Source organism: Cherax quadricarinatus, chromosome 46 (assembly GCF_038502225.1).
Source record: "Cherax quadricarinatus isolate ZL_2023a chromosome 46, ASM3850222v1, whole genome shotgun sequence".
NCBI lineage: Eukaryota > Metazoa > Arthropoda > Malacostraca > Decapoda > Parastacidae > Cherax > Cherax quadricarinatus.
The window spans coordinates 30,255,465-30,273,292 of NC_091337.1; positions in this window are offsets into that span (position 1 = coordinate 30,255,465).

Here is a 17,828-nt window from a genome sequence, read left to right on the forward strand (position 1 = left end):
CTGTAGGCCAGTCAAGTCTCTAGGTCAGTTGTGAACTTCCTTATTGAGGCCTCATCATGGAGTCTAAATGAAACTTTGTTGTATTCAAGTGGTGGTTTACTAATGTTTGTCAGGAGGAAGGTAGGGTAGTGGTCTGTAGTGCTATCTGTGATTATCCCTGATTTAAGGGGGGCTAGTATATTGGTCCATATGTGGTCTATTATGGTTGCACTTGTTTCAGTGAGCCTGGTTGGTTTAGTTATTGTTGGTATGAGAAGTGTGTTGTTCATATTGCTGATGAAATCAGTTACAGGCTGATCATCTAGTAGGCCAAGGTTAATGTTGAAGTCTCCAGCTAAGAGAAGGTGGTGCTTATTCGTTTGTCTGTTTGTTATTAGTGCCTTTAATTTCTCACTGAAATTTGGGATGTTTGTGTGGGGTATCCGGTAAATGGCACCGATTGTTATAGGCGTCTTAAGGTTTTTTTACAGTAAAATTAGTAAAAATATATTCTCCATATTCATCACTAAAGCAAGTGATGCTAATACAAGATAATTGGTTAGAGTATTAGATTGCAATACCACCCCCAACTTGGTATGGTTTGCAGTTGTGGATTGCTGTGTATCCTGGTAGAGGGTAGATGTCTATTGTGTCCTGCTTAAGCCAGGTCTCAGTAAATAAATGATGGAAAACATAACATAAGATAAACATTTTTATTACACGACTTAAAGCATAAATGTAAAACAATTAAACATAAGAATTAATCCTATTTTAAAGAAAAATGAAATATAAAAAATGATACTTGAATTCAAAGCTAATTTGTGCAAATGTTGTAGAAGGGCGAGTCGATGTTGACACCACGCTGTGGAGACTGTCGAAACACTGAAGCCGTTGTTGTAGAGAAAGGAGGGGGATGGGGGTGCCGTCACTGCTGTTCGTGACACAAGTTGGTTTCCACAATACAATTCTGCCAAGGTGAACTTATCCTCTGATCACCACAGTATTCCTGAAAATGTTGGAGTGCCATTCTTGTCACAAGACGCGTAGTTACGCTGGGTGTGTAGCTGACTAGGGTGATCGGTTAAGTGTGGAAGGGGGCGGCTGTACCATAGGTATGTGCTGTTAACTCACTAAATCTTTGCCAGATCCCTGCTGTCCTTATCTTCACCTCGCCCGTGTCACATGACCCACCACGATAATTCAAGGCTACAATTAAGAAATAAATAGTTACAACCTGCTCGCTAAATCACTCACACGACAGGCATACAGCCTTTAAAAGAAATGGTGAGGATTAATAAAAAAAAAAACAGTTTAAACTCAAAGCCAGGCAGGAATACCTACAAATGTACAGCCCTAAATAAAAGTGAAGACAAGCAAAGAAAAAGATAAATAGTACAGGAATGAAACGCATACTTAGAGGTTTGATGGAAGCAGCCAGTCAAGTGATTTCTCCACTGGTTGGAGATTCACACATCACCTTCCACCGAGTGAGAAGAGGGGAGGAGGGGAGGGGGTTGGAACAGTGGGAGCTAGACACTCCACCTGCCTTAACTAGCAGACTGCCAACAATCATCACCATATATTCATAATTTCCCTACTCCTATATTGAACTTTCCCCTCACACTAAGTATTGGACATGTGTGTAATTTATCTACACTGTTATACTGACCAGCGACTGAAAGCACGATCGTTTAACAATTGTCACATGCACAAAACATATAACAAAAATGATTTCTTTGAGATTTTCAGCGTCATATGATTTTTTAAGCCCCTCCCTGACCTAATTCCTGGCTTAAGCCCACCCACCCCAGATTGAAATTCCTGCTACGCCACTGCCCGAGACTGGCAAGATATAATATAAAAACTTGGCATTTTACTAGAGTAACGTTAAATGAAATACCTATCCTTGCATATATTCTGATATTATTCATGTTTTATGCATATACTATATATATATATATATATATATATATATATATATATATATATATATATATATATATATATATATATATATATATATATATATATATATATACCCTGATCTCTAGCAGAAGGAGACTCGAACCTACGAACCTTGGAACAAGGTACGCAGTGCTTTACCATCCTCACTAAACTGGACCAATACCTTGGCGGCCAGAGATCAGTGTTTGTGTATGTTTCGCCTGCTCTTGCGAATTCCTTGCATTGTTAAAATCTCTAGTTGGTGGATGCATGCAGGGGATGAGATGAAAAGCAGTAAGCCTCCCGCCTGAAAGCTGGCTGCCTTGGATCAACGTCTAGCATGAGCTGGGCGCCAAGATATTGGTCCAGTGTGGTGAGGATGGTAAAGCACTACGTACCTTGCTCCAAGGTTCGTAGGTTCGAGTCTCCTTCGGCCAGAGATCAGTGTTTGTGTATATTCCGCCTGCTCTTGCGAATTCCTTGTATATATATATATATATATATATATATATATATATATATATATAGATATATATATATATATATATATATATATATATATATATATATATATAATCTTTCAACACACCGGCCATATCCCACCGAGGCGGGGTTGCCCAAAAGGAAGAACAAAAGTTTCTCCTTTTACATTTAGTAATATATACAGGAGAAGGGGTTACTAGCCCCTTGCTCCCGGCATTTTAGTCGCCTCTTTCAACACTCATGGCTTACGGAGGAAGAATTCTGTTCCACTTCCCCATGGAGGTAAGAGGAAATAAACAAGAACTAGAAAGAAAATAGAAGAAAACCGGAGGGGTATATATATATATATATATATATACACATATATATATATATATATATATATATATATATATATATATATATATATATATATATATATGTAATGTTTGTATGTGTAGTGTGACCTAAGTGTAAGTAGAAGTAGCAAGACGTACCTAAAATCTTGCATGTGTACGAGACAGAATAAAGACACCAGCAATCCTACCATTGTGTAAAACAAATACAGGCTTCCGTTTTACACTCACTAGGCAGGACGGTAGTACCTCCCTGGATGGTTGCTGTCTACCAACCTACTACATACAATTGTCACATACTCATATATATATATATCTTCTCTCACACACATACACACACATATATATATATTTATATATATATATATATATATATATATATATATATATATATATATATATATATATATATATATATATATATGCAGGACAGCCACTGAAAAAAAGAAATGTAAAATAAAAGATCAGAAGGCATATAAGGGCGAAACTGCACATGAATGGTATACAGTAATGACAAGATGAAAATTAAACACATGTGGAACATCTGAGTATCTTTATTATAGACGTTTTGCCATCCAGTGGCTTTATCAATACAAATTCAAGGATGTATTTGGAAGACAGAAGTGCTATGTACAGTAGATGAGATCATCAGTCCTCACCGTAGTAGTGAAGTGAATATTCTTCACTATTGAGATGCTCTTCACACCAGTTCCAAGGCTGAGGAACTGATTAACTCATTTTTTTTCATTCCCTGCCTGGATGAGGTAGAGTGCGGTCGTGCTTTGCACCCCTCGACTGTTTTCCCAGACGAGCTACTCAGAGAACAATATGGCGCTAGGTGTGCGCCGGAGAGTGAATACTGTGGGCATTGAGCTCATTAGTGGGGCTTTAACGCCTACGTCAGTCGATGTGTTATTTTTTTATATTTTTATTTAGAAACACAGAATTGTGAGGGAAAAGTTCAATAGATAGGAGTAGCGAGGGAGTATATAGTAACAATAGTTTCATTGCCGGCTACTTGTTAAGGTAGGGTAAGTCAAGCTCCCGCTATTCCCGCCTTTTTTCCCCCACCCCAAAAGTGATAGTTTGACTGCTGGCTGTTTGTTAAGGTAGGGTCAGTCTAGCTCCCCCTATCCCTTTCCCTCCTCCTCCCCCCCCCGAAAGGTGACGTGTGGGGCTCCGGTCCAAACAGTAATCACTAGACTCACAGCTCCCAGCACTACTGTAAGTACATGCCTGCCTTGTATTCTAGTGGATTTATTGGTTGAAAGCTTCACTTTTGACCAATAATAAACTTAGTCCTTTCAGTCTTGCTCTAAGTTGACTGTTGTAATAATCACCACATCTTTTAGGTATTGTACTTATCATGGAGAGTGATTTCTTAAGCAGTGGGTAACCTGTCTATCTTTCCAGCTTGGATGACAGAGAGGGTCACCTGCCAATTAACAAGTAGAACTGATGGAGATGGACTAACGTCCTGAGACTTGCCCTTTTTGGATTTAATTACCTGTGCACCTGTATGAAATTGCACGACGTAACCCCTCATCATTACAGCGGTAAAGAACCTGCTTTCCTCTCATCGGGATAGAATACTCAAGGCTATACTGTGAAGAACTAGCCAGTGGGTTGTAACCAACACCTGCGACCCCCCCCCCATCATCGGCAACGGCTACAATTTCAACAAGCAGTGTCACCAACACCAGACACCCAAGTTTTATATTAGCGTTGAATTCAGTTATTTATATTTTTCATTTTTCATTTTCTTTAATGTAGGATTAATATTTCATATTTGTGTTTTATATTTTATATTTTCTATATAATAAAGTGTTTGTTTGTCTGTTATTATTTCTTTTTCTATTCATTAATTTTCCTGAGGAGGAGCCAGCCTTGGTAATACTGTCCGAAGTTTTTACAGGGCTGAGTAAGTCTTCACAAGTGGCGACCTTGCCAGGATCAACTACAGAATCAAGATTCAATTCCATCTCGAATCTACCATTGGAACTTCAACGCCGCATACCACAGACGGTTACCACCAGCCATGAGTAATCATTCTCTATGGTAGGACTACAGTACAGGTATTTGAAAGATTTGGTGATTGTTATGGTCTCTATTGTAAATCAAGTCAAGGCAGGAATACTAGTTACTACTAGCCATCTATTTTTGTGTGAGCTTGAAACACTTTGGAGGATTAGATTCTAGGGACCCGAGATTTTCCAGTGACAATTTGTTTCATTGAGCTCTTTATTATATCAAGGGAACTGTCATAGGACACTCTTGATTTGTTGGTGAGAAGATTGGATGGTCAAGTGACCCCATTCAACTTACTGTTTGCTTGGAGCCGGCATAGAACCCTTCGTTTTAATTAATACATACTGTATAATTGAAGCAGGGATCGAGCCCTCTGGTTTATTTACAGTTTGAGCGGTGCAGGAATTGAACCCTCCGTTTTCTTTAATACCCGTTTCATTTCCCCTGATAGTTATTCTTGCAAGCATGGAGGAATACCAGTTTTGGATGAATGCTGGAAGTAAGTTAGGAATAACAGGGAAAATTTTAGAATCTTTCATTAGTGCTAAGATCCAGGAAAGACTTGAAAGAGAGAGAATTGAGAGAGAAGAGAGACAGAAAGGGAAAGAGAAGAAGAAAAGGAGAGTGAGAGAGAATCGAAAGAGAAGAGTAAAAGGAGAAAGAGAACCTTGAAAGACAGGAGAAAAAGGAGAGATAGAGAATTGAGAGAGAAATCCAAGAAAGACAGAGAGAAAGAGAAGACAAAAAGGAGCATGATAGACTTGATCGTGAAGAAAGAGTTAGAGAAAGTGAGGAACAGGCTAAAATACGTGAGGAACAGGCTAAAATAAGAGAACTTGAGGAAAGAGCAAAGGATAGAGAAGTTGAGGAAAAAGCTAGAGAACTTGAGTTAATAGAGAGAGGAAAGGATCGTGAGCTCGAAAAATCTCGCCTTGAATTAGAGAATAAAAAGTTAACTTTTACACAACAACAATTAGAGGAAGGAGTAATTGAACATCATGCAGCTAGTGCACATATTCCAACACCTAATTTACCTCCCTTCACAGAGGGGGAAGACATAACTTCATACATTATCAGGTTTGAAAATACCGGTGCCCTTTGTGAATGGCCTGCTGACACCTGGGCTACCAGGTTAGGAATGTTATTTTCTGGTACAGCCTTGAATATCTATGCAACTTTGTCGCAGGATATCATACGTAATTATAACCTACTGAAGAAGGCAATCCTTAAAGCATATCAAAAAATCACTAATTCTTACAGGAAAGATTTCAGGTATGCCACCTTACAGCCTGGCCAGAACTTTCAGCAGTTACAGGTAACACACTTTCGTTTGTTCGACTTTTAGATAGAGAGTTCAGGAATTGATCACAGTTATGAATCTCTTAGAGACTTCATGGTTGCTGACCAGTTCCTGACAGCTCTTCCCCATCAGATACAAACATTCATCAGAGAACGTAACCTGATTTAAGCTGAGGAAGTTGCTGAGGCTGCTGACCTGTATGCTGAGGCTCACAATTCCTATAAAGACCTAAAGGGATCGAACCCTAAGAGCAAGGGTTCATCAGACCTTAAGAACCTCTAATGGAAAGTAAAATGACTTTTTATTCCTGTTTGTCATTTGTGTGGTGTTAAGGGACATAAACGTCCAGATTGTCCTTCTAAGAAGGTCCGAAAAGTTGGAAGATGTTTTAAAGACTGTAATGACCAAGCACCCTTCTGTTCAGGAACAGTTAATGGACTTAATGTATCTACCATTTTACGATATAAGCAACAATATAAGAAAACCTAGAACTAAACAGAGGACAACCTACACCTGAACATTTCTCAACCAAAAAATAGCTACAACACGAAACTAGTTCTCTTATTCATATCTTGTATAAAAACTTTATATACTAAACATTAATTATATACTAATGCCTTTTACTCACAATTGTGTTGTATAGTAACATTTTATGTACATAGACATTCGAAAACTAAAATTCCCAATACAATATTTTCGAGGAGACTAATAGCACCGCCACACCAAATATACCCTAACAAAAACATCTTATGCAACATTGCATACACTAGAATAAACGATAAGTTATAAAAAAAAAATTCTGATATATGCCTCCTCTCATCATATACAAGGTACACAGTATGAACAGTTTGAAATATCCCCTTAATCCGTATGTGTATGTGAAGGCTTACTCAGCCCTGTAACAACTTCAGACAGTATTACCAAGGCTGGCTCCTCCTCAGGAAAATTAGTGAATTGAAAAAGAAATAATAACAGACAAACATAAACACTTTATTACATAGAAAATATAAAACACTTAAATATGAAATATTAATCCTACATTAAAGAAAATGAAAAATGAAAAATATAAATGATAACTGAATTCAACGCTAATATATTTGGGGGTGTCTGGTGTTTGTGACACTGAGTGTTGTTGAAATCGTAGCAGTTGCTGATGATGGGGGGGGGGGTCGCAGGTGTTGGTTACAACCCACCGGTTCGTTCTTCACAGTATAGCCTTGAGTATTCTATCCCGATGACAGGAAAGGTTCTTTACTGCTGCAATGATGAGGGGTTAAGTCCTGCAATTTCATACAAGTGCACAGGTAATTAAATCCAAAAAGGGGAAGTCTGAGGACGTTAGTCCATCTCCATCAGTTCTGCTCATTGATTGACAGGTGACCCTCTCTGTCATCCAAGCTGGAAAGATAGACAGGTTACCCACTGCTTAAGAAATCACTCTCCATGATAAGTACAATACCTAAAAGATGTGGTGATTATTACAGCAGTCAACTTAGAGTAAGACTGAAAGGACTAAGTTTATTATTGGTCAAAAGTGAAGCTTTCAACCAATAAATCCACTAGAATACAAGGCAGGCATGTACTTACAGTAGTGCTGGGAGCTGTGACTCTAGTGATTACTGTTTGGACCAGAGCGCCACACGTCACCTTTCGGGGGGGGGGGAGGAAGAAGGAAGGGAAGGGATAGCCAGAGCTAGACTGACCCTACCTTAACAAGCAGCCGGCAGTCAAACTATCACTTTCGGGGAGGGGGAAAAAAGGAGGGAATAGCGGGAGCTTGACTTACCCTACCTTAACAAGTAGCCGGAATTGAAACTATTGTTACTATATACTCCCTCGCTACTCCTATCTATTGAACTTTTCCCTCACAGTGTATATATATTCCTACCTCATTAACCTCCACTCAGAGATGAGCACTTAAAAGTATCGAAGAGGACACCTTGGCAGAATCTTCAGAATCGAGTAAAGCATACTAATGAAACCTCCACCTCGCTCCCAGAAGCCCCATTTCATTAACCGGACACACCCCACACACAAAGACCTATGCACACAAAATTACACACACACACACACACACACATACTCTTTCACCCTACCCCTCCCCACCACTCCTCTCCCACATAGCCACAGTTCCTCCACTACCTCCCCCCCCCACACTCTGACATACACACTAGTAACATAACATACAGAACTACATAGGTTTCCCACTCTGAGGCAATCAGGATAAAACAAAAATGGGTTGCCAGAGAGCAACAAGAAAAACCAAGGGACAGGAGGAAGCTGCAAAGGAAGATTGGGCAGCAGAGCTCATAAAAAGGGATCATGAATGGGAAGAAAAACTAGAAGAATTTAGGATGAGAATGGAAGAGAGGATAGATATGGAAAGTAGGAACTGGAAGGTGCATGTCAAAGCAGCAGAGGCTAGGATACAGAGTTTAGAAGAGGAACTGAAAAATCTGAAACAGCCTAAAGAACTAAAGAACATTTTGGGATTGACAACAGAGACTGCTAACTCAGCCACAAATAAGGGGACAGTAGCAAAAGAAGGAGCACAACTGCATGGAGAAGCTCTATCAGAGGAGACTGTAGTAGATGAAAGAGCTAAGCTTTATGTGGAGGCTCTAACAGACAACAGAGCCCAAGGAAAGCCGAGAAGGGAAAATGACTGGCCACTGAGCCCAAGTACATTAGCTAGTGAAACTGAAGAAAGGAAAGCTGCAGTGGAGGAAACCAAATTAAATGAGGGGATACACAGAGATATGCAGTGGGAGAATGAAAGGGTGAGGTCAGTCTGTGTATGGGCTCCAGGAAGTTGAAGGGGAAACATATGAAGCAAGAAAACAAGAGGAAAAAAAAGCAATTGAAAGCATCATGAAAGCAATAGGAGAAGACGACATGACCCAGCTGGAAAATTTTCAGAGAATAGGGGGGTTTGTCAAAAAAAAACCCGGCCAGTGAAAGTGACCTTCAAGGCGGAAGCGACTCGGAACAGGATCCTGCAGCAGAAAGCATGATTAAGGGACATGCCGGCAGGAAGATCAAATACAGCCTCCCTCACAACTTCCTATAGAAGCCTCCCAACCAGGTCAATCCCAGTGCAACCAAACACTCTAAATCAAAACACCCATGCCACATCCAATGCCCCCCACCCACTTCATTACAAACTCCACCCCCACAGCAGCAACCCATAGTTCCTTACCAGGTCTCCCACTTCCCCAACCCCAATACACCTCCCAGACCACAGTCTTAGAAAAGAAGTTGGGTGTGGTATACAAATGCAGATGGAATAACAAACAAGTATGAGGAGTGGCACGAGAGAATCAAGGAGACATCCCCAGACATAATAGCACTCACAGAAACAAAACTCACCAGAATAATAACAGATTCAATCTTTCCATCCGGATATCAAATCATCAGGAAAGACAGTGGGAGTAGAGGGGGAGGAGGAGTTGCACTGCTCATTAAAAACCAGTGGGGTTTTGAGAAAATGGAAGGAATGGATGGCACGGGTGAAAGGGACTATGTAGTAGGAACAATCCAGTCTGAGGGGCATAAGGTGATAATTGCAGTAATGTACAACCCACCACAGAACTGCAGGAGGCCAAGAGAAGAATATGATGAGAGCAACAGAGCAATGATCGACACACTAGCCGAGGTGGCCAGGAAAGCACACATGGGAGCAAAGTTACTTGTTATGGGTGATTTCAATCACAAGGAGATTGACTGGGGAAATCTGGAGCCCCATGGGGGTCCCAAAACATGGAGAGCCAAGATGATGGATGTGGTACTGGAAAACTTCATGCATCAACATGTTAGAGACACTACCAGAGAGAGAGGAGAGAATGAACCAGCAAGACTGGACCTTGTATTCACCTTGAGAAGTTCGGACATCGAGGGTATCATGTTTGAAAGGCCCCTGGGAGCTAGTGATCATGTGGTTCTGTGCTTCGACTACATAGTTGAGCTCCAAGTAAAGAGAGTAGCAGGAATAGGCTGGGAAAACCAAAACTAAAAAGGGGGGAACTACTCAGGCATGAGGAACTTCCTTCAAGACATTGAGTGGGAGAGGGAACTGACAGGAAACCAGTACAAGAAATGATGGACTATGTGGCAACAAAATGCAAGGATGCAGAGGAGAGGTTTGTTCCCAAGGGAAACAGAAATAATGGGAAGAACAGAACGAGTCCTTGGTTCACCCAAAGGTGTAGGGAGGCAAAAACTAGGTGTACTAGAGAATGGAAAAGGTACAGAAGACAGAGAACTCAGGAAAATAAAGAGATTAGCCGAAGAGCCAGAAACGAATATGCACAGATAAGAAGGGAGGCTCAGAGACAATATGAAAATGACATAGCATCCAAAGTAAAGACTGACCCGAAGCTGTTGTACAGCCACATCAGGAGGAAAACAGCAGTCAAGGACCAGGTAATCAGACTGAGGATGGGTGATGGGGAATTCACAAGAAACGACCGAGAGGTATGTCAGGAGCTCAACACAAGATTTAAAGAGGTATTTACAGTGGAAACCAGTAGGACTCCAGGAAATCAGAACAGGGGGGCACACCAGCAAGTGCTGGATGAGGTACATATAACCAAGGAGGAGGTGAAGAAGCTATGCGAACTTGACACCTCAAAGGCGGTGGGACCAGACAACTTCTCTCCATGGGTCCTTAAAGAGGGAGCAGGGATATTGCATGAGCCATTAACAAAGATCTTCAACACATCATTTGAAACTGGGCAACTCCCTGAGGTATGGAAAATGGCAAATGTAGTCCCAATTTTTAAAAAGGGAGACAGACATGAGGCACTAAACTACCAACCTGTATCACTAACGTGTATAGTATGCAAGGTCATGGAGAAGATAATCAGGAGGAGAGTGGTGGAGCACCTGGAAAGAAACAAGTGTATAATTGACAACCAGCACGGTTTCAGGGAAGGAAAATCCTGTGTCACAAACCTACTAGAGTTTTATGACAAGGTAACAGAAGTAAGACAAGAGAGAGAGGGGTGGATCGACTGCACATTTTTGGACTGCAAGAAGGCCTTCGACACAGTTCCTCACAAGAAGTTACTGCAAAAGCTAGAGGATCAGGCACACATAACAGGAAAGGCACTGCATTGGATCAGAGAATAACTGACAGGGAGGCAACAACGAGTCGTGGTACGTGAAGAGGTGTCAGAGTGGGCGCCTGTGACAAGCGGGGTTCTACAGGGGTCAGTCCTAGGACCTGTGCTGTTCTTGGTATATGTGAACGACATAACGAAAGGGATAGACTCAGAAGTGTCCTTGTTTGCAGATGATGCAAAGTTAATGAGAAGAATGAAATCTGATGAGGATCAGGCAGGACTACAAAGAGACCTTGACAGGCTACAAGCCTGGTCCAGCAACTGGCTCCTTGAATTTAACCCTGCCAAATGCAAAGTCATGAAGATTGGTGAAGGGCAAAGAAGACCGCAGACACAGTATAGTTTAGATGGCTAAAGACTGCAAACTTCACTCAAGAAAAAAAAAAATCTGGGGGTGAGTATATCACCGAGCATATCTCCTGAGGCGCACTTCAATCAGATAACTGCTGCAGCATATGGGCGCCTTGCAAACCTACAGATAGCATTCCGATACCTCAGTAAGGATTCATTTAAGACTCTGTATACCATTTACGTCAGGCCCATACTGGAGTATGCAGCACCAGTTTGGAATCCACACCTAGTCAAGCACGTCAAGAAATTAGAGAAAGCGCAAAGGTTTGCAACAAGACTAGTCCCAGAGCTACGGGGATTGTCCTACGAAGAAAGGTTGAGGGAAATCGGCCTGACGACACTGGAGGACAGGAGGGTCAGGGGAGACATGATAACGACATATAAAATACTGCGCGGAATAGACAAGGTGGACAAAGACGGGATGTTCCAGAGAAGGGACACAGACACAAGAGGTCACAATTGGAAGTTGAGGACTCGGATGAATCAAAGGGATGTTAGGAAGTATTTCTTCAGTCATAGAGTAGTCAGACCTTGGAATAGCCTAGAAAGTGACGTAGTGGAGGCGGGAACCATACATAGTTTTAAGGCGAGGTATGATAGAGCTCATGGGGCAGGGAGAGAGAGGACCAAGTAGCAATCAGCAAAGAGGGGGGGGGTGGAGCGGTGTCTCGGCCCCTGCAACCACAAATAGATGAGTACAAATAGGTGAGTACACACACACACACACACACACACACACACACACGCACGCACATGCACATGTGCACACACACACACACACACACACACACACACGCACACACACACGCACACACACACACACACACACACACACACACACACACACACACACACACACACATGAAAGCTCCCATAAAGACAGGGTCTTACATCATGTTAAAACATGGATCGGTGAATGAGAATCGATTGACCACTGCCACAACCAAGAACCATTCACTCAGAACAGACTCTGTCGATCGACAGAAGCTATACCTTGGGTTCCTGTGTCATGCAGCGTCTATATCTTTTCATACTGAAACCCCCTGTGAACTATAAAGGAATACTAACGTCTAGTCTCGAGGACAACTGGCTTCGTCCTCATCTTAAGAACATAATGCTAATGTTGTCTCACATACACCACTGTAGCAGCCACCATCACCTCACTTCCTACATTCATCCCCAATTACTCATCAGTCACCTCTGGAAGCCAGCCTCAGTAACCCAAAAACACCCCTTAACCACACCCATACATTTTCCAAAATAGGACAAAAATACACCACATGGAAGGCATTTTCCACATCACATTGTGCACATGACGCCTCACTCACATATCCCATCTGCCTTAACACCTCTTTTGACTCCAATGTACCCATAAGGAATCTGCACACTACTACTCGCACCCTTGTAGGAATTCTTAGCTTTCGAAATTCCTCCCATATTACCTCCCATTCATGTGTGGGGAAGACAGCCACTCCTTGCAGCGTCTCCCGACGATACTAATCTCCCACCAGCCTCCCTATGCACAATCGGTGCACACCTCGAACCCTTAACATATACCGCAACATATCCTCACACACTTCCAGGCCACTCCCACTCCAACAACAACGAACGTCCCTCATCACCTCCCCCACACGCCGGCCCCTGACCCCCCCCTCTGAGGTATCGCATCTTGGCATAAATTGCCCTCACACTGGGCCCCAATGCCAACAAACTCAATCCCCCCTGACACACCCCAGTCATTACTACGTCACGTCCCAACCACATATGTACCTTAACGCCCTCCTTTGGATTTCTATTGCATCACAATCCCTCAAGGGATATACTGCCGCCACCCCCCAAACCTTAATGTATACCAACGAATTCACGACCACTGCTCTTTGATGCAACTTAACATCTCTGGCCCAAAGGCCACATAGTCTACCTACTGCCCTGTCCCTAACCACCTCTGAATTAACCCTTCTACTGTCCTGCCTATCCGCTGTGTACCAAATCCCACAAATCTTGATCCGTTCCACGACATTCCATCCAAACCCCTGACCCAATCTCCCACTTACCCAAGTGCCCACCTCTAACAACATCGACTCGCTTTTGCTCACGTTCATTCCTGTTACAGCCCCCAAATTCTTGATGACTCTACCCACCCTTGAAAAATCCTCCTTTCCATTAAGTAAGATCGTCGTATCATCAACATAACCCACAACACCCCCTTCATTCCCCTCAGCACCCACCCCACACAACTCTCGGTCTACAAGCTCATAAAATGGATTCTGTACACAAGCAAATAACAGCTGTGAAAGTGGGCAACCCTGCCGCAAACCCCTCTCCATATGAATCTCACAACCTAACCGACTGTTCACCTGCACCCGTATCATCGCCCCCACATACAATGCATCCACCCACCCTACCACCTTGGCTCCAAAACCCAAACCACTCGAGCGCTCACGCAAGAACACCCTGTCCACACAATCATATGCATTCTCTCAATCCACACCTAGATTTCCCCCTCCACAGCCCTCTAAGAAATCCCTTATGTGCTCGTGTCCTTCTCGTATACTCCTCCCTGGAATTTCAAACTGACCACAGTGTAAGAGGGATTCCAGAACCCCCTTCATTCTATTCCCTAAAATCTTTGTGAACACCTTATAGTCCACACACATTAAGGAAATTGACCGGAAAGCACTCAGTGCCTGTTCCCCTTCCTTCTTTGGTACTAATACTACTATGCCCGTACATTGTGACTCGCCCATTCTCCGCCCATCTAGCATATTGTTCAAAACCCCAACAAAACAGTGCCTCATGCACCCCAATGAGCCCTATAAAATTCGATAGGCAAACCGTCAATCTCTGGCGCTTTACCCGTGCTCATGCCGAAGACAGCATCCACCACCTCAGCCTCACTAATATCAGCCTCCAACCGCCCCACTATCCTTTTCTCCTATAGCATTATGAACCCCACTACTGAAAGACTCCTTCCAGGTGCCTCGCCTCCTACACTTTCCATTTTCCCCTGAACCATTCATCGGCATAAATGCTCATACTCTCTGTGGAGACGAGGACTGCACCCTCCGGGTAATTCCCCACCCCGGCACTAGTCACTAACTGCAATAACGTGGTCACTCTCCTATGTTCTCTAAACTTATGCAAAACATACCTAGTCGGTTTATCTCCCCACAACATGTCGTCCAACCCTGAACGAAAACGTACCACATCAAAACGTTAGGAATCTCCTCAATCCTACCTCGAAGTAATGCGATCTCTTCCTCCCCTCCCCCACTCCCGTAACATGCCTGCAACTGTCCCTCCAAATAATTCTGCAACCCATATCTCCATCTTGCTTCCTCACGTTCCTTGACCCTATAAAAATCCGCAATCCCAGGTTTCGCCTGCAACTCCCACCAGTATATAAGCTCCATAGCCCGATCCCTAGCACCCCAAAACCCATTCCACCACTCCTCAAAATCCCTTCCCCCGCCCTACCCCCTGAGCAGCCGCACATTCAACTTCCAATAGCCGGGGTAAATATGCACGGCACCCTCTCACGACAGATCTACTATCACTGCCCTATGATCCAAGAAACCCACATCAAATGTTTGTACCCTCCCTACCTCCAATCTCTGCATGACTTAAATTCTATCTAGTCTTGCAGCATACCCGCTATGTACGAACATGTGCTCCACCATATAACCTTCCCCCCTGCAACATCTACGACACCCACGTCCCTCAACACATCCCTCAGAACACTTAAAACACAACCTGCCCCCCTTGGTTCAACATCTCGGCCCCGAATAACACAATTCCAATCCCCACCAGTGATCGTGATGGCAGGCAATCCTTGCAGATGATACAATAAGTCTTCCCTCACAAAATCCGCCTTTACCCGTGTATTGCTCGATGCCAGCACATACACTCCAATGAAACATGCCCTTCTATCACCCCATACGCCATCTACCCACACAACCCTCCCCCCTGCATCCTCCCAACCCGTGATAAGCAAGGGGTTGGTCACCTTTATCGCTATCGCCACCCCCCCCTGTCAACAGCTGATCACAACTAACGTACAACTTATACCCATTCAACACCAACTCACTTCTAGTCTTATGATTATGTTCCTGCAAGAAACACACATCCACCTGAAATCTACGTAAAAACCATACCAACCACACAGTTTTGATCTCAGCTTTGAGACCATTCACATTTAGGGTGACACACCTGTAGGTTACAAGAAGGGCGGCTTCCCTCGATGCTGCTGTGGCTTGCCTATCACACCTTTACCACAGACTTTCCCAGGGCTCCCTCCCCACCCTTTACCCTTTCACTGCATAACTCATTCTCCACTGGATCCTTTCAGTCCGACAACTCCTCCTTCGGTGCCCAAGCTTTTTTGCCCGACCTCTGCCCCAGCGTGAGTATCTCCTCGGCCTCTGCTGTACCAGCTGGCCTTTTTCTAGAGCCACCACTCACACACATATCCTCATCTGACAAATTCTGATGGACCTCCACCTCCACCACTTGCTCCAAACGAGGTCCACGAAATGTTTTTACTACAGACTGCTGTTCCTCCCTCGCATCGGCCTCGGCAACACTTAAGACACAGGTCTCCGACCCGTCCAAAAAATCTCTCAACACGTCATCCAGTAAGTTGTCCTGAGGCACGTCGTTCCTTCTCGGTGGAGCCCCCGACGGTCTCGTTGGCTCCCCCGAGTCTACCGTGAGTGTGACACACGTACTTTCTTCTCGTTCAACCTCATCACTCCAACTACCAATCGTCCTTGCTTCCTCCTCTCCCAACTCTGGCCTCAACTCAAGGACGCTGCTCCACAGCCGACATGCCAGGTGCCCTGGTAGGCTGTCTCCTAGGACACTGTGCTGCCATATGATCGCAGGAGCTACATAAGCGACAGATCCTTCTCTGTCCGGCATAGTGCATGTAGACCCGAGTCCTGTAACCCACTAGCGTAACGTAGGATGGTATAAGCCTAGCCAAAATCATTGTGAGGGTATAAGAACCCTCCGGTAGTCCCTCGTATGTCCCATCTTCCCATACTCCCATAGTAGCTGAATGGACTTTACCATAATTGTTGAAAGCCTCTTGTATACCATACACAGTCGCCTCGAAAGGGACGTTTCTCGCCTTTACCCACGTATACTACTTAGATACGTCGTGCAAGACGACGTCCACCGTCGAGTTCACAGTCATCTTCCTCTCCTGGTACTCATCAACGATTCTGTCTTAGAAGCCGGCACGATTCATTTTCACAAATACCCTGGACATCCTGTTTAAAGCTACACCATATACTTCACCGTTGTGGACACCATAGACGTCTCTGATGATGGCAGGTAGCAAGGTATTCATTGTTTCGCCACTGAGCGTGCCATGTACCAGCTGAATACAGTGTTGATCCTCTGACCCACTCGAACCGCCATCTTGTCTTCCAGTTGCTAAAGGTCACCACCAGAGGGCAGGTGTAGCTACTAGGCGTGCGTCCTCTCTACCCAGAGGTCGAGAGACGAATGATGTGTTATTGCCCATAATTATAAGAGATATACGGCATCAGAGACAAGGATTTGTATGGAGTGGCACTGAATGGTGTTTATAGAATATTCGTGAAAGTGCTAACTGCTCAAGTGTGTGAGGCGTTGGTGGATCATTTCCAAGATGTCAGCATTAACGTAACACCGGCAGTGAGCGTCAGGTTGACGGATGTATCAAGACATTGGTGGGTCAAGCTCTGCAATGTGCCTTTTGAGGCTGATGAAGCAGATCTTAGAAATGTTTTCGAAAGATATGAGACTATACATCTAGCCCAACCTGGAAAATGGATAAAAGGAGCTTACACAGGATTTCCTGAAGGTTTTAAACTCTCGAGGAGTTTAAAACCCAGGTAATGGTAGCATATACTGGGCAGAGGCATACGTGTCGACTGTGTGGCGAATATGATCACATGGCGGCAGATTGTGGCAAGCAGAATATGGCTCCTGGGCCAGCAAGGGGCGGAGCACCTGCGCATGAGAAAACGATGCCTGAGGAAGAACGGAGGCAAGGAGGAGGGCATGGTCGCACGAGGAGTGAAGAGGTGATGGCTCCTCCTGTGGACTCTGAAGGGGACGTGGTGATTCATGAATCACCCAGCCCATTCACAGTACAGTTGTCGAGTGAGGAGGTGCAAGTGGGCGCAGAAGTGAAAGCTGTCGAAGAGGAGTTGGAGAGGGTGATACAGGCTATGTTACAGTCTATGGAGGTGGAGAGTCACAGTGAGCAGGTATCTGGAATCAGGGCGGAAGGTG